The sequence below is a fragment of the Schistocerca cancellata genome, unplaced genomic scaffold, assembly GCF_023864275.1.
Source record: "Schistocerca cancellata isolate TAMUIC-IGC-003103 unplaced genomic scaffold, iqSchCanc2.1 HiC_scaffold_1092, whole genome shotgun sequence".
NCBI classification, from domain to species: domain Eukaryota; kingdom Metazoa; phylum Arthropoda; class Insecta; order Orthoptera; family Acrididae; genus Schistocerca; species Schistocerca cancellata.
Genome location: NW_026047091.1, coordinates 2,070,287 through 2,088,534, shown reverse-complemented (window position 1 = coordinate 2,088,534; position 18,248 = coordinate 2,070,287). Strand labels below are relative to the sequence as shown.

Genomic DNA, 18,248 nt, shown 5'->3' with positions numbered 1-18,248 from the left:
CACATTCTCCAGATCTCTCACCAACTGAAAACGTCACAATATGCCAGTCACTACTCTTGATGAACTGTGGTATCGTGTTGAAGCTGCATGGGTAGCTGTATGTGTACGCGCCATCCAAGCTCTGTTTGACTCAATGCCCAGGCGTATCAAGGCCGCTATTACGGCCAGAGGTTGTTGTCTGGCTACTGATTTCTCAGGATCTATGCAAAGAAATCGCGTGAAAATGTTATCACATGTCAGTTCTAGTATATTTGTCCAATGAATACCCGTTTATCATCTGCATTCCTTCTTGGTGCGGGAATTTTAATGGCCAGTAGTATATATGATCGTTGTGCACACAGCACTCTGTGGAGTCACCAGTAAATTACTTTAATAGTCAGACAACAAGTTTTATCATTCTCAGTGCAGTTCCAGAATGAAATTTTAACTCAGAAGAGGAGTGTGCGCTGATATGAAACTTCTTGGCGGGTTAAAACTGTGTGCCGGACCGAGACTCGAAGTCGGGACCTTTGCCCTTCGCGGGTAGGTGCTCTGCCATCTGACCTATCCAAGCACGACTCACGACCTGTCCTCGCAGCTTCAGTTCCGCCAATACTTCGTCTCCTATCTTCTAAACTTCACAGTTCCTCTCCTGCAGGCCTCGCAGAACTATCACTCCTGGAAGAAAGGAATGCTAGTACTGCAAGGTATACAGGAGAGCTTCTGTAAAGTTCGGAGGGTAGGAGACGAGGTACTGGCAGAAGTAAAGCTGTGAGGACGGGTAGTGAGTGGTGCTTCGGTAGCTCAGATGGCAGAGCACCTGCCCGCGAAGGGCAAAGGTCCCGACTTCGAGTCTCGGTCCGGCACACAGTTTTAACCTGCCAGGAAGTCTGAGTACAGTTCTTTAAAGAACGTTAGCTTCTTCTTAGTCATTTAGTAAGTGTAAACTGTACCGCCGACTCGTCAAGGCAGATTATTTTCTGGCTATGTGTGTCGCCGCATTGCACTCAGCGGAACTCAGCGGCTGAAACTGAAGCATCTGAAACTGAAGCACGGTCCACTCAGAGCAGTTGCACGCCCTGGCATTGCACTATACAAGGTTTTCTTTATCTTACTACTTTGCTGCTGGGCTGCATTTTTTATGTTCATCACTTTGAGCAGTACTACATTTCCGTTGCCACAAATAAGTCGTGATCATTAGTTATGGCCAGTTTCACATTACAGTCAGGTTACAGTTAAGGGAACCCCGAACCTAAAAATGATGAAATTTTAGGTTTTCAGTTTATTGTGAAATAAAATACTACAGATCTTCCTCTTTAAAATGACACATTAATCTTACATGTAATTCTACTCCAAGTATTGAAAATATTATGTTCAATAATGTTCTGTAGAGGGCATGTCGCGACATTGAATTTCCATGGATACATGTTCACTGAAAACATCGTTCTTCAAAACTTCCGTTCTTTCCAAAGACTTAATATTATCTTGGCAACACGATTCGATAGGCAATTGTTTTGTCTGCGTGTTGTAGTCTTTGGATACTGTTGTTTGGTGGTTATTGCACGATTTGTGTTGTATTTCTATTGCGTAACTGGAACTTATCAAATATGCCTCGATTTAGTAACAGAGTTTACAAGAGGAAGAAGCCTCCTCTGAGGTACACTTGTGGAACTGTGACAATTTCTCCGACCTTGGGAAATGATTCTGAAAATGGTGAGGTTATTCATGAAGTGAAATCTACTCCTGTCTCTAGCACAAGCAAGAAGTTGCATGGATCAACTGAAAAATACTGCATTTTATTGGAAAGTGTAGTGAGGATAATGTGAACGAAATAATTAACATTTCATTGCTCTCAAAGGTGACTGAGAGTTCAGTACTGTGTAAGGAATGTTGCAAATTGAGTACGTCAGTAAATGGCAAGCGACACATAGGACTTGTAGCAGAAATCTGTCTCCATTGTACTAGTTGTCATTACAGTGTTTCATTTTGGAACTCAGAATATGCCGAGATAGGCCAAGGTGAAACGGATAGTGAGAAAAGCAAGTACTATGATGTAAATATTAGATGTGTTTATGCTCTAAGGTCAATCGGTAAGGGATACTCTGCTGGTCAAATGTTTTGTGGTGTAATAAATCTATCACCACCACCAACGACATTCTCAAAATATAACTCGGTTGTTGGATCCTGTGTTGAAGATATTGCCCAAGAATCCATGAAAGAAGCAGTGGAGGAGGCTGTGGCGGTGAATGAAGAAATTCCAGATGTTCAGAATCCTCGAGGCCTGACTGTCGCACTAGATGGTACGTGGCAGAAGCGCGGACACACTTCACATAATGGGGTAATAACGGCAACAAGTGCTGATACTACAAAAGTTATAGATGTTGTAATTAAATCCAACCACTATAGGTGTCCCAAAAGAGTGAAGGATGAGCATGCAGAAAACTGTCGAAGGAATTACAGTGGGTCTAATGGGGCCATGGAAGTTTCCGGTGTGAATAACCTTTTTCAGTCGCTCTCTTCTGTGGTACAAGGTCAGATACCTACAGTTCCTGGGTGATGATGATTCGAAGTCTTATGCTACTGTATCTGCGCTGAACCCTTATGGAAATGATGTTACCATTACTAAACAGGAGTGCATAGGTCACCTTCAGAAACGTATGCGAACAAGGCTGCGTCGACTGAAGACCACAATGAAAGGCCAAGTACTCAGTTATGGAAAACCTTTAGGTGGAGCTAAAAGATTGACAGACGAGGTAATCAACAGATTTCAGAGAGACTATGGACTGGCAATAAGACAAAATACTCACAGTGTTGATGCAATGGAAAGGGCTGTAATGGCACTTTACTACCACACCTTATCGACTGACGAGGAACCACTACATGGACTATGCCCACAGGGACCCAATTCCTGGTGCAAGTACAAGAAATATCAGGGATCTGAACATGTATACAAGCATCATCACAGTCTACCATAAACTGTCATGAAGGCTATAGAACCAATTCTCAGAGATCTTTCTGCAACTGAACTTTTGAAGAAATGTGTCCATGTACGTACACAAAATCAAAATGAGAGTGTGAATAATGTAATTTGGACCAGAATCCCAAAAAATGTGTTTGTGGAAATTCATACTCTTCATTGCTACGTACAACAAAGGTAACATTGTAAAGTGCAACGTGCTGCAGAAGTTGGATGTCATGCCCGGAAAGTACATGGTGTGTGCAATGATGTCGATAGACAATGAGAGGAAACGGGATGCTGAAAGGAAAGAAGGAGTGTGAGAGGCAAGCCTGACAAAGAATGAAAGGTGTGAAAAGAAGGCTAGGTGTGGAGATGTCTAGTGACTTTGAAAACCCCTCTTATGGTGCTGGACTCTACTAAAATGTTAATGAAACTTTGAAACTTGTTTTCCACAAGTTCACTTTTTTGCCATATAAGGAACAGTTTCTGCTAAACTATTAGAGATAAAGACTTAAAATTTTCAAGGGATGTAAAGAGTGCTAATATACACCTTGTATCATAACCTTTTTGTGATACATAGTTGATAACAGATTTTACTTCAAAAATGCTATGCCAAAAATGTGTCAATTATTTTCAGTAACAAACTAATTAATATCGTCCCAAAAAACACCAATAAATTAAAATCCATATTGTACATAGTATTAAATATATGCAATATTATACTGTAAAAGTTTCATCATTCTGGTGTTAATAGTTCATAATAAAATGTTCCTTACATTTAACATTGGAGGTATAGGACGTTCCGGATCCCATTAAACCATTCAAAGTTAGGCATAGAATTTCCAATTTATCATCAGTTTCACTTTAGGTAAAATACAGTTTAAAATAACATTTCTTATGCAGAAAGTTTTGTTCTTACAGTGCAGTGTCACACATGCTTATGGATCATTGAATGCTCAAACTTTTTAGTGTCAAATTGCTTACGTAAATTCACATGGAATTTTGGTATAAGCTCTTTCGTTATTTATACTTTGATTCGGTTGGTAATTTATTCAGAATGGTTATTAGTTTTTCGTGATGGAACTGCAAGTCACAAACTGCGACGACAGGTTTTGTGTCACTACTCACTGCACTGCACAATACAAGAATTTCACAGAACAATTAGCACAAAGTTTTAGGTTTTCTGATTATTTTGACTTTTAGGTTTTCTGATTATTTTGGTAAATATCTATTGAAATACAGTTGTACAATTTCAAATACTTTTGGTAACTCATTTAATCAGATAGAGTTCCCGTATTTACATCACGTGCATTGATCAGGATGACAACACAGGCCGGCCGGTGTGGTCGTGCGGTTAAAGGCGATTCAGTCTGGAACCGCGTGACCGCTACGGTCGCAGGTTCGAATCCAGCCTCGGGCATGGATGTGTGTGATGTCCTTAGGTTAGTTAGGTTTAAGTAGTTCTAAGTTCTAGGGGACTGATGACCACAGATGTTAAGTCCCATAGTGCTCAGAGTCATTTGAACCATTTGACAACACAGACACGCGTAGTTTAAGATAGCAAATCAGTCCAGTACAGTTTTGGTTTACAATAACGAAAAACTTTATATTTTTTGAAAAATTACTATGTTTCGTTGCAAATGTACATTATAGTTATTCAGTTGATGATAAGTACTAACAAAACATTGATATAGGTGGTTTTATATTCAGAATATAATATTAATATTACAGAAATAACTGAAGGGATAATTAAGAGCCGCTGTGTTGTAGTGTTACAACCTTTTATTAATGATACTTGTCATCATGACTTGAACTCCCATCTTGTTGCCCAAATATAATGAAATCACATATTTTATGGTAAGAAGTCGAAACATACAGCTTCTTTCGAGCGACATCAGGTCACTGAACTTTGGCTCTTTCGATGCATGTGTAAGTCACAATGTATTTGTACATCGTTGTCCTGTTTTCTGGTTAACGGGTATATGTCTGCATCTCGCTTACACATTCTATTTATTCATAAGATATGAACACTCTCGTGTTTGAATTTACACCCCATAAGTTTATTATTACTAAACAGTCACTTGGGTTTGACATATTGTACTAGAACCTAAAGAGAATCCTTGCTGGTAAGTTCCGTGGACACGTAAGGAACAAGGAGTTTGATGACCTACTGCTGTACCTTGGACGATGTTCCGTGTAGCCGTCGCCTCTTCGATCACCTTTTCAAAATTAATGTCATTATCGGCAGTCTTTTGTCTGCTTTGATGACGTGGTAATGGCTGTCCACAGAGTGCCCAGGAGGGGGTGGGGGTGCAGGGGGTGGCAGCGCGGCCTTTGTCGTGGCCCCTTAGTGTGCTGTGTGGTCAGCTTGATGGGGTGCGATATGAGAGAACGCCGTGGGGTACAGTGTGCAAGTTTTAGACTAACCGATTCCAACTCACCATCAAGATTTTTGATACACGTAGCGTTACGCCAGTATGCATTCCATGCCTCTCGTGATACTTGTACAGGTCTGAAACAGATGAGCAGAAAAATATTTACGTTGTGAGTTAAGGTGTGAAGTTTTATAATCGTCTCCGCAAATGGGTCTTCTAGTTACGAGAGTGGCATTTCGCTTTTTTACAGTAGATGGCACAGCTATTGTGTGACCTAACTGTTGTTGTAAAACTTGTCACTTGTTACTGTTGAAACAATGGCCGACGACTTTGATAACAGTGAGCGTTTAAGGAAAGTATGGAAAAAATAGAAATTTCTCGTGAAGTCTTATGTCATTACAAATGCCTCTAGTTTCTTCGTTCATCTTCTGGCAATCAGTCCAATGATTTCACGGAAGGTTTTTCGCAATTTCATTTGCAGAATTTAGTCATTATGTTTTCGCTGGCAATGAATTTCGTGTAGGCCGACCAAGATCAGTTCTTGTTCAAAACACATTGATGCTGTGTGCAACTTCTTTGAAGGAGCTGACGAGTGACTTATGGTGTTCCCTATGGAGTCCGCATAATTTAGCGAGTCCTAAATAAAGAAAGGAAAACAATACTCAAAGAGACTGACCAATCAGATGCTAAATTCTTATCAAAAACCGTTACATGAGACAAAGCTTGTAACGCCAGAAGTGGTAGCAAGCTTCCCGCAGCTTTCTTTTAATAGATGCATCAATTTCTTTTACCTGTAAACATTCCTGCACACTTTTTGAACAGAGAAAAATGGCTCTGAGCACTATGGGACTTAACATCTATGGTCATCAGTCCCCTAGAACTTAGAACTACTTAAACCTAACTAACCTAAGGACAGCACACAACACCCAGCCATCACGAGGCAGAGAAAATCCCTGACCCCGCCGGGAATCGAACCCGGGAACCCGGGCATGGGAAGCGAGAACGCTACCGCACGACCACGAGATGCGGGCTTTTGAACAGAGACTGCCACACTCTACGTTATCAGCATTTTCGGAATTTTCTTATTAAACTACGTTGGGTCTTTACCGTCCTTAATCCACTTACCCCTGCACATAATGCTGCAGAGAACGATTGCTTATCGGAAGATCCACACTCATGCTTGCAAACACTGCTTCTTCAAGTCTGTACATTTTGTTGTCCTCCTCGGTCATTCCATAAAGGGCGTTCAATTAGTCGTGCAACACAGCTTTGGTTGAAAAAATAAGGAATTTGCTGTGGGACATGGTGGAATATTCTCGCTTCAGCTCATATGGTCTAATGTACGAGGATGAGTCAAATGAAAACCTTAAATTTGTAATAACAAATCGAAATTTGGCGCCGTTATACTGTACGTTGGTAAGCGTGCTACAAACGGCATGTATAATGGCCTGTAGGTGGCAGAATCGTGCAGATGCACACATACCGTCGCAGTATCAGTATAAAGATTGTCGCCACACTTGCGACTTGCTCCGGGGAAGAACAGCGTTCTGTTATTCGTTTTTTGCGTAGTGAAGGTTTGAAACCTATTGAAATTCATCGACGAATGAAGGTTCAGTACGGTGATGCATGTTTGTCACAGCAGCAAGTCTGCGAATGGAGTAGGAAGTTCGCAAATGGTGTGACTTCAGCGGAAGATGCTCCTCGTCCAGGTCACGCATAAAGAGTAGTGACTCCGCAGAACATTGCAGCAGTTGAAGCCATAGTGAAGGAAAACCGCCGAGTGACACTGAATGACTTTCAGCATGCTTACAGATTAGTCAAGGGCCAGCACACCACATTATGCATGATATGCTCCAGTTTCACAAAGTGTTTGCAAGATGTGTGCCGCGGCAGCTGACTCCTGAAATGAGAGAACGACGTGTTGATGTTTGTGAACAATTTCTTCGGCGCTTTGAACGAGAAGTTGATGGCTTCCTTGCAAGAATCCTTACTGGGGACGAAACCTGGGTTCACTTCCACCTACCGGAAACGAAGAGAGCGAACGAGGAATGGCGCTATTCCTCATCACAAAAATCAAAGAAGTTTCGAAGAGAACCATCAGCAGGGATGGTTTTGCTGACTCTCTTTTGGGACGAAAAAGGAGTCATTTTGGAGCATTACATGCCTAGAGGGACCACTGTCACCAGTACATCATACACAGATCTCCTAAAAATCATCTGCAGCCTACAATCAAATAAAAGCGACGTGTAATGCTATCAGCAGGTGTCCTTTTGCAACATGACAATGCAAGGCCCCACACTGCTCGTATAGCAGTCGCAACAATCACAGACGTGCATTTTGAGTGTCTTCCTCATCCAACATACTCACCAGACCTTGCCCCAAGTGATTTCCATATGTTTGGACCAGTCAAAGACGCAACGGGAGGAAAGAAGTTCCGTTCTCATTAAGAGGTACGCCACGCAGTGCATGAGTAGTTGCGCGGACTACAAAAGAATTTATATCTAAAGTAATTTATGCACTTTGTAAGCGCTGGAGGACTTGCATTGAGCGTGGGGGAGATTATGTTGAAAAGTGATATAGCTTTGTACCAGAAATAATATTTTAAAAAATATTTAAGGTTTTCATTTGACTCACTCTCGTAGTTGCGATAGGTAACGGCGCTATACGTAACCATCAAAATGGCATCGTTAACGGGGGCTGCATTCCAAGAAGAGAGCTGTCAATGAGACGTATCTTTTTTTTTTCATGGCAAATCAGAGGATCGCAGATACTGATACGCTGTTGCAGGATGTCTATGGAGACTGAGCAGTGAACGAAAGCACGGTGAGTCGTCTGGCGAGGCATCCGTCATCATCGCAACGAAGTCGCGCCCGCCTGACGGACCTGCCGCGCACCGGCTGGCCGCACACGTCTGTGGATCCTGCAGTGTTGGAACTTGCGGACACTCTCACTCGAGATGATGAGCGGATCATAATGAAAAGCCTTACAGCAGAACTGAACGTTTATGACACACTCGTCCACGTGTTGACGTACTCTAAGGTGTTTGCCCGCTGGATTCCTCGCTGCCTGACAGAACACGAAGAAAGAAACAGAACAGAAAGAAAATGACAGCCCATGGAGTGGCACTGCACCACCTCTACTCAGAAGGAAACATTCAAACTTGTACCCTCAGTCGGGAAAGTTATGACCGGTAACATGCCGGGCTTTTGACAGTCCCACTCTGACGCTACGTCCAATTGGTACACAGTACGGCCATTAACGCAGTGTAAGCGCATCCATAATCGTGCGTTGCCGAAGAACGATGGATTCCTCTTCGGACAGATGAGCCGCCATGAAGATGGAGTGGTTCCGGCGACAGGAGGAATTATGCTGGTTCAGCGGCGGAGCGCGACTTCTATCCCAGTGTGCAGTGATACTAGGGCTCCGCATTATTTGTTTCATGTTATTAGTGACGTGAAACATAGTTATCGCTCTTCTAGCGACCTCTGTAGACAGCTGGTGAAATTTGATGGCGGACTCTCTCCGTTTGATGAGTATGCTGCTTAGTCCAACCCCGGTTGCTGGAGGAAAGTGTAACTTGCAACAGTTGGCGTTCGGAGTCACAACATACACTGGTGTGCAAACGCTAAGAACGAAAGTAGCTTTCGCATTATGTGTCGCTACCACGTAACATAGCTCGATCAAGCTTGGACGATACATGGAAAGAACTCTTAGTACAGTACAGTACAGAGAGTGACTGCAAGAAATACGCAAGGAAACGAACAGAAATACCTTATTCGAAGACAATAATTACACTGCAGTCACACTGAAATTCATGATGGTCCCTTGGGCATTACAAAAGGCAGGACATGGTTCTTACTAGTGTTTGTGACCACCACAGAGGGCAGTGCAACTCCTGCGACATGCTGCCATGCTGGCCACAGGAGATGGTGAGGACTTCTTGTGGGAGGGCGCTACCTTCCTACACTGGCACGGTTGACAACTGCAGGTTGGGAGTTGGGGCACGTGAAAGCGCTGCAGTACGTCTCTCCAACGCGATCCACACGTGCTCCATGGAATTCAAGTCAGGGAAACAGGCGGGCAGACCAATCCGTTTGTGCGATATCCATTCGTACCAAGAGCTCCTCCTCAGGTTCAATTATATGCGATCGCGCACTATCATCCATGAAGACGAAGCAGGGCCGAAAGTACACCTGAAAAGACGCACACTGGGAAGGAGTACAGTGTCACAATAACGTTCGCAGGTGAGTGTACCGTGTTCAAAGATTTGGAGGTCAGTAGGCCCCTGCAACACAATGCCTGCCCACAACATAACTCCTCCATCAGTACTAGTTCTAGCCTCCACACAGAAAGATTACCCCCGTGTAGTCTCCTGGACCAAAACGATCATGTTCGACAATGTTCACGGGTGTTTTACGTGTTCCCTCTTCTCGCCACAAGAGAGTATGTCTAGAACCACTGCTCAGACGGTAACAGCTCTCACCCAGGAAGAGCATATGACTCTCTCAGGCAGAAGGTGCTCTCACCCAGGAAGAGCACATGAGTATGCTCAGGCAGAAGGTGCTCTCACCCAGAAAGAGCATGTGACTCTCTCAGACTGAAGCTGCTCTCACCCAGGAAGAGCACGTGATTCTGCTCAGACTGAAGCTGCACTCACCCAGGAAGAGCACATGAGTCTGCTCTGGCAGAAGGTGCTCCTCACACAGGAAGAGCATGTGACTCTCTCAGACTGAAGCTGCTCTCACCCAGGAATAGCACATGACTCTTCTCAGACTGAAGCTGCTCTCACCCAGGAAGGGCACATGACCCTGCTCAGGCAGAAGCTGCTCTCACCCAGGAAGAGCACATGACCCTGCTCAGGCAGAAGCTGCTCTCACCCAGGAAGAGCACATGACCCTGCTCAAGCAGAAGCTGCTCTCACCCAGGAAGAACACGTGACTTCACTCCTTGATGGTCCTGTCTCTATTCTCTTGGCAACATCAGAAATTTTTCCACCGATGTGCTGGTGTGAAGGGAACGCAAAGTACTCGTACAGGTCTCTGGGCTGGGAGAGTACTGCCATGTAGTGTCCATACCACTTTGGAACGTGACAGTCTTTGCATTGCAGGTCTGTTAAGCGCAGTTGTACCTGTATCCGCTTTTTGACCCTGGTTCCTTCTTGTCTATTGCACACTGTATCGCTCATCTGCTGCTGTAGTTGACTGGAGTTGACCACGTCCTATTCTTCGGGAAGAAATAATTGTGACTCGGAATGCTCCCAAGGCGTGAGAAAAAATGCTGTTAGCAATATCAAACACCCGAGCTACACCCGTCACACTCGTCCTTCTTACAGTTTTCCGATGATTCTTCCAAGAATGAATTCGTCCAATGAAGAAACCACCATATAGTACCATAACTGCCCGCTGATGGACACACTCTATCTTTTCTCATTCCTTCAGTTACCTCGTGTTATGGAGACAACCTCATTTGGCGCTTTATTCACTCTGACCTCACACCATATGACGTCCAACTCCCTGTGCACGACTGGGAGACTTCTGGCAGAACGGTCCTGCAGTTCATTCGTTTACTGAAGTTTGCAGAGCAGTGTATTTGACTGATAAAAAAGGAACTAAAGCGAAATTGCCCGCATTCATCTTATATATCAGTTAATAACTTCCTTTTGTTTCCATAGTAGAACAAAAACTGTTGACCATCATTTTCATAACGTGATATACATCTAGATACATACTCCACAAGCCAACATACCGTGCGTGGTGGAGGATATCCCACACTACTATTAGTAATTTCCTTTCCTGTTCCAGCTGCACATGGAGCTAGAGGAAAGCGACTATGTACAATCTAACCCCAATTTCTCACATCTTCGTGGTCCTTACGCGTAATTTATGTTGGCGGCAGTGAAATATTTCTGTAGTTATCTTCAAATTTCGAGCCTCTCAATTTTCTCAATAGAGTTCCTCGAAGAGAACTTCGCCTTCACTCTAGGGATTCCCATTTGTGTTCATGAAACATCTCCGTAACACTTGCATGTTGTTCAATCCTAACGGTAAAAGATCTAGCACCTCGCTCTGGAATAGCTTCGACGTGCTCCTGTAATCCAACCTGATGCACTTCCCAAACTCTCGAGCAGTACTGAAGAACAGATCGCAGTACCGTCCTACATCTGTCTCCTTTACAGGTGAACCACACTTTCCTAGAATTCTCCCAGTAAACCAAAGCCTATCGCCTTTCCCTCCACAATCCTCACGTGCTCGTGCCATTTCATATCGCTTTGCAACGCTATGCCCCGATATTTAAACCACTTGACTGTGTCAAGCAGGACACTGCTAATGCTGTACCAGAACGTTATGGGTTTATGTTTGTTTAATTATAATTCCGGTGTTGGAACCCAGTATTTACCTGCAATCAAGTTATTAATTTCGATCGGTAGTGACCATCTTGACACCCGAGTAAAACCGTGTTGCATTACACATATCAAACTATTACATGTGACGGTCTAATAGTGTGATATGTGTAAAGCAACTCATTTTTACTCAGGTCTGCAGGTGGTCATTAGCGACCGAAATTAATAACCTGATTACACATCATCACTGTGATCCAACAGTGAAATTATAGGAAAGCAAATATTTTCCTGGATCGCCGGAAACGTCTTCGGGACTGTCTCATTAGTTATCTGGTTTAGGTTTACCTACACATCCGCATTAATTTAGATTTTTCTACATTTAGAGCCAGCTGCCATTGTGTTCTTCATCTTGTGTCCATTTACAGACATTCAGTTTCGACAACTTATCGTGAAGCACATGATCTTCAGCAAATAGCAGCACATTCCTGCCCACCGTTCCCGCCAGATTATATATGTACAGTCGTGCTCAAAAGTATCCGAACGACCTGAATTGCGTTTCGCCTGATTCGCAGGCAACCCGCATAACGAAGCTGTCAAGCAGGTCCTCTAATCACTCCTCAGTACAGTCGTTTGACTATTGAAAATGGTTCCAACAAGTCACCACTAGAAAACACTGCTCTCTATCGCAATAACTCAAGATGTAAAATTACACCACGATACTACAAATATCATGGAACACCTTACACAGATAATATTGTCCTTAAGGCTTGTAAGCTAACATTTATTACAGTAAATGTCATACCTGAAATGTTACCACACTCATTATTACGTCAGATAAGTAATGCACGTGGTAAGTTCGTCGTATTCATGATTTCCTCTTCAAAGTAACATACCGTACTTATTATTTAACACATAATGACATTAAAAATTAGTTATTCACGAGCAGCTAGTTGAGAATATGTATGAGCTTCAAATGACATGACGAACCGTCTGGTTCTGCATTTGGATTCAAACCCAGGCCATGCAGACTAAGCGAAGATTTAGTGACTGATGGGAACTAACAGTCATTCCTGACTATGCATTCAAAGAGTGAAATACCACGATTTTAGACAGTATCAGTTAGCAAATATCAACTTTAAATTACATAACGTAAAAGTTTTTAACGGACAGGAATTCCTAACCAGCATCTATTTTCCCTGTTAACGAAATACGAGAGATGTTAAATATTGCATCTTCACAAGTTACTTACTTGGAATGCCTTGAGGTAAAACTTTGTGTTAGACAGGGATTCGAACCCAGAACCTAATCAGATTTGTTATCGAAGCACAATCAACTGTGCATATCGGATTTTCTCGGTAGTAGCTAGATGTTTTAACTGAAATGACGAGACGAAACATTAATTTTTTCTTTCCCAGCACTCCAACCCGGAACCTATCCCTGTTATTTACTACAGTAATCGAACGTTAAATATGGGTTTGTTACACCAGCAGCGACATGTGTGCATGTTTGAACTAGAAATAATATGACGAAGAGTTCAGTGTTGACTGGGAATCGAACCCCACACATATCGTTGTTGACTACACATAAAGAGACGTCAGCTACCGAATTTTTCTCCACTAGCATCCATGAACTTACAGTGACCTCGCAAGTAGTTCTGTGTCTCGCTGGGAGTCAAAAACGTCAGATATCGTTAGTGTTGACAACGAATGAAAATACATTAAAAAATCAAAATTATTATCCACCAGCAGATAGGTGTTCTCATCATTGAGCCTGAAAATAAGTGATGAAAACTTTAGTGCTGGGTCAGGATTCGAACCCCTTCACGCGCAAAATGTGGAGCTGTTGAAGAATCTGCAGTTTCGAACAAACAACAAATTGTAGTCTAGCTGTATTGTCACGAAGGGATCAAATTCCGCGTTAAGGGCGGTCTGAGTTGCATTCCCAGTTCAGAACCAATTTTATCGAAATACAGAAGCTCAAATGGAAGATGGAATAAGCGACCTGTACCCTACAAAGCGTTTGTTTCGTCACTATAAATAAATAACTAGTATAATAAAGGTAACTGGTGATAGAAAATCTACATGTCGCCATTCCTGACTTCATTGTGGTTCAACCTAACGTCTACTTGGTAGTGAAGGAATATCATGATTAATCTGAATTTCAGGCCACGATGCCATTACCCCTTCTTCACTTGGCGTAGCCAGAAGCGAATAGAATCTGTCTCTCCCTATCAAAAATCATCAGCAGATTTATTTTATTTTTTTACTTTTTTTAAATTTTTTGTTTGTTTTTATTTTTTTACTTTTTTTCTTCTTTAACGGTCCTCCCAAATCCTCTTATAGCCCGGCCTTGCGCTCTCCAATTACGCCTTCTTCGGCGAGCTTCTTTAACTTTAAAATAAAACGTTGCTTCTTCCAAACAGAAAAGACGAATTTTTGCACTGTCCATTCAGTCTGAAAAGCGGAAACGTCTCGGTACAGGTTCCTGGAGCGTCGACGTCTTGTGGAAGACGTTGATTATGGAGGTGAGGTGATGGAAGAGAAGACACTGAATCCCTGCGAGGAATATCTCTTGTGTATTGTTCACCGCTAGCGAAGCATCGAAGGAAAACTAAAATCCTCTTGAAGGGCAAGTGTATGCCTATAATGACAGCGAAGCAGACGCTTTGCGCCTACACTCCAGAAAATAAAAATAAAATAATGACAGCGAATCAGTCGCTTTGCACCTATACTCCATAAAATAAAGAAGAAAATTAAATAAAAAATCAAATTACTTCCTGAGTTAGCCCTCTCAGTCAGAGGGAAGGAACAGCCTTCACGCGTTCCATGATATTATGTTCAAAATGCTTCGTGGCGGCCAGTAAAATAATTAATGGAAACATTCAGAAAAATAAAAGTATCGACGCACATGTCAAAGCAAGCGATATCGAACTGTCAGTCGTATAAGGAGAAGGAAAACACAATTTTCTCCGACGTTTTAATAATAAGGACGTTTTAATTTGAAGTTCAAACGTATTCTCAACTAGCTGCTTGTGAATAACAAATTTTTAATGTCATTTTGTGTTAAATAATAAGTATGGTATGTTACTTTGAAGAGGAAATCATGAATACGACGAACTTACTACGTGCAATACCTATCTGACGTAATAATGAGAGTGGTAACATTTCAGTTATGTCATTTATTGCAATGAATGTTAGCTTACAAGCCTTAAGGACAATCTTATCTGTGTAAGGTGTTCCCTGATATTTGTAGTATCATGGTGTAATTTTACATCTTGAGTTATTGCGATACAGAGCAGTGTTTTCTTGTAGTGATTTGTTGGAACCATTTTCGATAGTCAAACGACTGTACCGAGGAGTGATTAGAGGACCTGCTTGACAGCTGCGTTATGCGGGTTGCCTGCGAATCAGGCGAAATGCAATTCAGGCCATGCTCAGGTGAAAACTGACGAGCAATACATTAAGGCCTCCTAATTAAGGGCCCACCGTCACATACGTGGTGTCCTTGTGGGTACTGCTCATGCATTGCTTGTGCAGATGCGCTTCTGCTGTGTGTTTGTGTGTGTATGTGTGTGTGTGTGTGTGTGTGTGTGTATGCTGCTCTGCGCGCCCTCCGTGGATTGTTTATGCAGGGTAGGACCACAGGTAGGCGCCGATTACGCAGAGCCCAAAGTGTTTCTATAATTGGGTCCCTTTCAGAATTTAACTGCAAACCGCCGTCTCGATTCATAAGATGTTCAGGCAGTCATATTAGCACTGATTCGTTGCTGACTGAAGTGTAAGAGTTCGAGATGTGGAACACAATTTTTTTCATTGTATTTCACCGAATGACCAGTGGAAATACAGTGTTCTGCGATAGCGAACTTCTTTGCTTGGAGAACGCGAGTATGCCACTGATGTTCTACAATGCGATCCTGCAAAGCACGCGCCGTTCGCAATGGATAAGATTTGCACCATTCATTCGGAATCCTGTAAGCACCTCCTTAGCCCAACTCTAAGTCGTCTCTAACAGGCCCCAAAAGCGCTCATATTTCGGAAGGAGGTCGAAAGATTGCTTGTGATTTATGTCTTCCTAATATTCTATTTTAGCTGAAACATTTCCAATGTATGGTAGACGAGCAGTCGTTCTGAATGGCCCATCCTCTGCTTTGTCCTCTCGTTTGTACGTCTGTAGCGCTGTCTATACTTGTTGAGACGAATATCCGTCGTAGAGAAACACAGTTAGCAGATGTTCCAGTTCCGTTTGCAATCTATTGCTTTGGTGAATCGACGTCTTTAGAATGTCCAACGTCTGTGAAGGATGATGGCCTTGAGTTATGCGGATGGATGGAATCTGCCTGTTGCCCTTCATCCATAGTTCGCAGTGTATCATTTGAGAAGAGGGCAAGCTGAGTTTCTCACAAGCAATGCCCTTAAATCATTGAAATATCCACATGCGAGTGGAAATTTTCGAGAATTAGTTCGAGAATCACTAAAACTTAATGCAGCATCAGCACATAATTTTTGTTTTCAAATTTATTTGACTGCAGAACAGTAGACAAGTCATAATCACAGTAAATTACAGATATTTTACGTGAGTACTTTCGGTGAAGCTCAGTCAACATTATCAAATGTAAGTGTAACAATTCTGAAATACGTCTGATATTAATTATGAGAATCTGAAATACAAGTAACATATAAACTCAAGACATTTGTCATAGGAAACTGTACTGTGAATTTATCAGGTTAAATTAAACGTCGCCATGCAGTAATGGCGGAAAAGGAATATAATTGCACCTAATCAGTGTTAACCCTTTATCTGTATGGTACATTAATATCTAAACGACGTATATCTTGAATTAGGATCAGCGTTATCCAGTTACTTGCATAACGAATACGACAAGTGAAAATCTTGTCTCAGGTATTCTGCTGTTAATCTGAAACATACCTTGCTCAAGTGTGATGTGGAATCGTTGACTGAAGCATCAGAACGGATCTTGACGATTTTAATGAAATAACAAGATCCATGCACGAATATTGTATAACATTATCTGTGTACATTGTCTCCAAACTAACTGGTAGAGGCAGAAATCTCCACATCTCAAAATGTTAAGATGTGGAAATTTTTTTCCCAGAGTTGGTTATATTGTACTTACACTGCAGGTTCTCATAATTAATAGCAGACTTATTTCATACTTGTTACATTTGATAATTGTGACAGAGTTTCACCGAAACTAGTCATGTAAACTTTCTGTAATATACTGCGACTATGACAACATTACTACACTGAGGTCAAATACACTACTGGCCATTAAAATTGCTACACCAAGAAGAAATGCAGATGATAAACGGGTATTATACTAGAACTGATATGTGATTACACTTTCACGCAATTTAGGTGCAGAGATACTGAGAAATCAGTACTCAGAACAACCACCTCTGGCCGTAATAACAGCCTCGATACGCCTGGACATTGAGTCAAACAGAGCTTGAATGGCGCGTACAGGTACAGCTGCACATGCAGCTTCAACACGGTACCACAGTTCATCAAGAGTAGTGAGTGGTGTATTGTGACGAGCCAGTTGCTCGGCCACCATTGAACAAACTTTTTCAGTTGGTGAGAGGTCTGGAGAATGTGCTGGCCAGGGCAACAGTTGACCATTTACTATATCCAGAAAGGCCCGTACAGGACCTGCAAAGTGCGGTCGTATATTATCCTGCTGAAATGTAGGGTTTCGCAGTGATCGAATGAAGGGTAGAGCCACAGGTCGTAACACATCTGAAATGTAACGTCCACTGTTCAAAGTGCCGTCAATGCGAACAAGAGGTGACCGAGACGTGTAACCAATGGCACCCCATGCCATAACGCCGGGTGATACGCCAGTATGGCGATGACGAGCAGCCGGTCGGTGTGGCCGTGCGGTTCTAGGCGCTTTAGTCTGGAGCCGGGTGACCGCTACGGTCGCAGGTTCGAATCCTGTCTCGGGCATGGATGTGTGTGGTATCCTTAGGTTAGTTAGGTTTAATTAGTTGTAAGTTCTATGCGACTGATGAAATCAGAAGTTAAGTCGCATAGTGCTCAGAGCCATTTGAACCATTTTTATCATGACGACTTCCAATGTGCGTTCACCGCGATGTCGTCAAATACGGATGCGACCATCATGATGCTGTAAACAGAACCTGGATCCATCTGAGTAAATGTCGTTTTGCCATTCGTGCACCCAGGTTCGTCGTTGAGTACACCATTGGAGGCGCTCCTGTCTGTGATGCAGCATCAGGAGTAATCGCAGCCACGGCCTCCGAGCTGATAGTCCATGCTGCTGGAAACGTTGTCGAACTGTTGGTACAGATGGTTGTGGTCTTGTCTTGCAAACGTCCCCATTTGTTGACTCAGGGATCCAGACATGGCTACACGATCCGTTACAGCCATGCGGATAAGATGCCTGTCATCTCGACTGCTAGTGATACGAGGCCGTTGGGATGCAGCACGGCGTTCCGTATTACCCTCCTGAACCCACCGATTCCATATTCTGTTAACAGTCATTGGATCTCGACCAACGAGACTAACAATGTCGCGATACGATAAACCGCAATCGCGATAGGCTACAGTCCGATCT

The 18,248-nt window shown here is 42.7% G+C and overlaps 1 protein-coding gene across 1 annotated transcript in view; it reads left to right on the top strand.

Annotated features, from left to right (window-relative positions):
* The window catches only part of LOC126154493 (dipeptidase 1-like), a 1,598,597-nt gene that overhangs the window by 813,536 nt on the left and 766,813 nt on the right, over nucleotides 1–18,248 (top strand). The window lies entirely within an intron of this gene.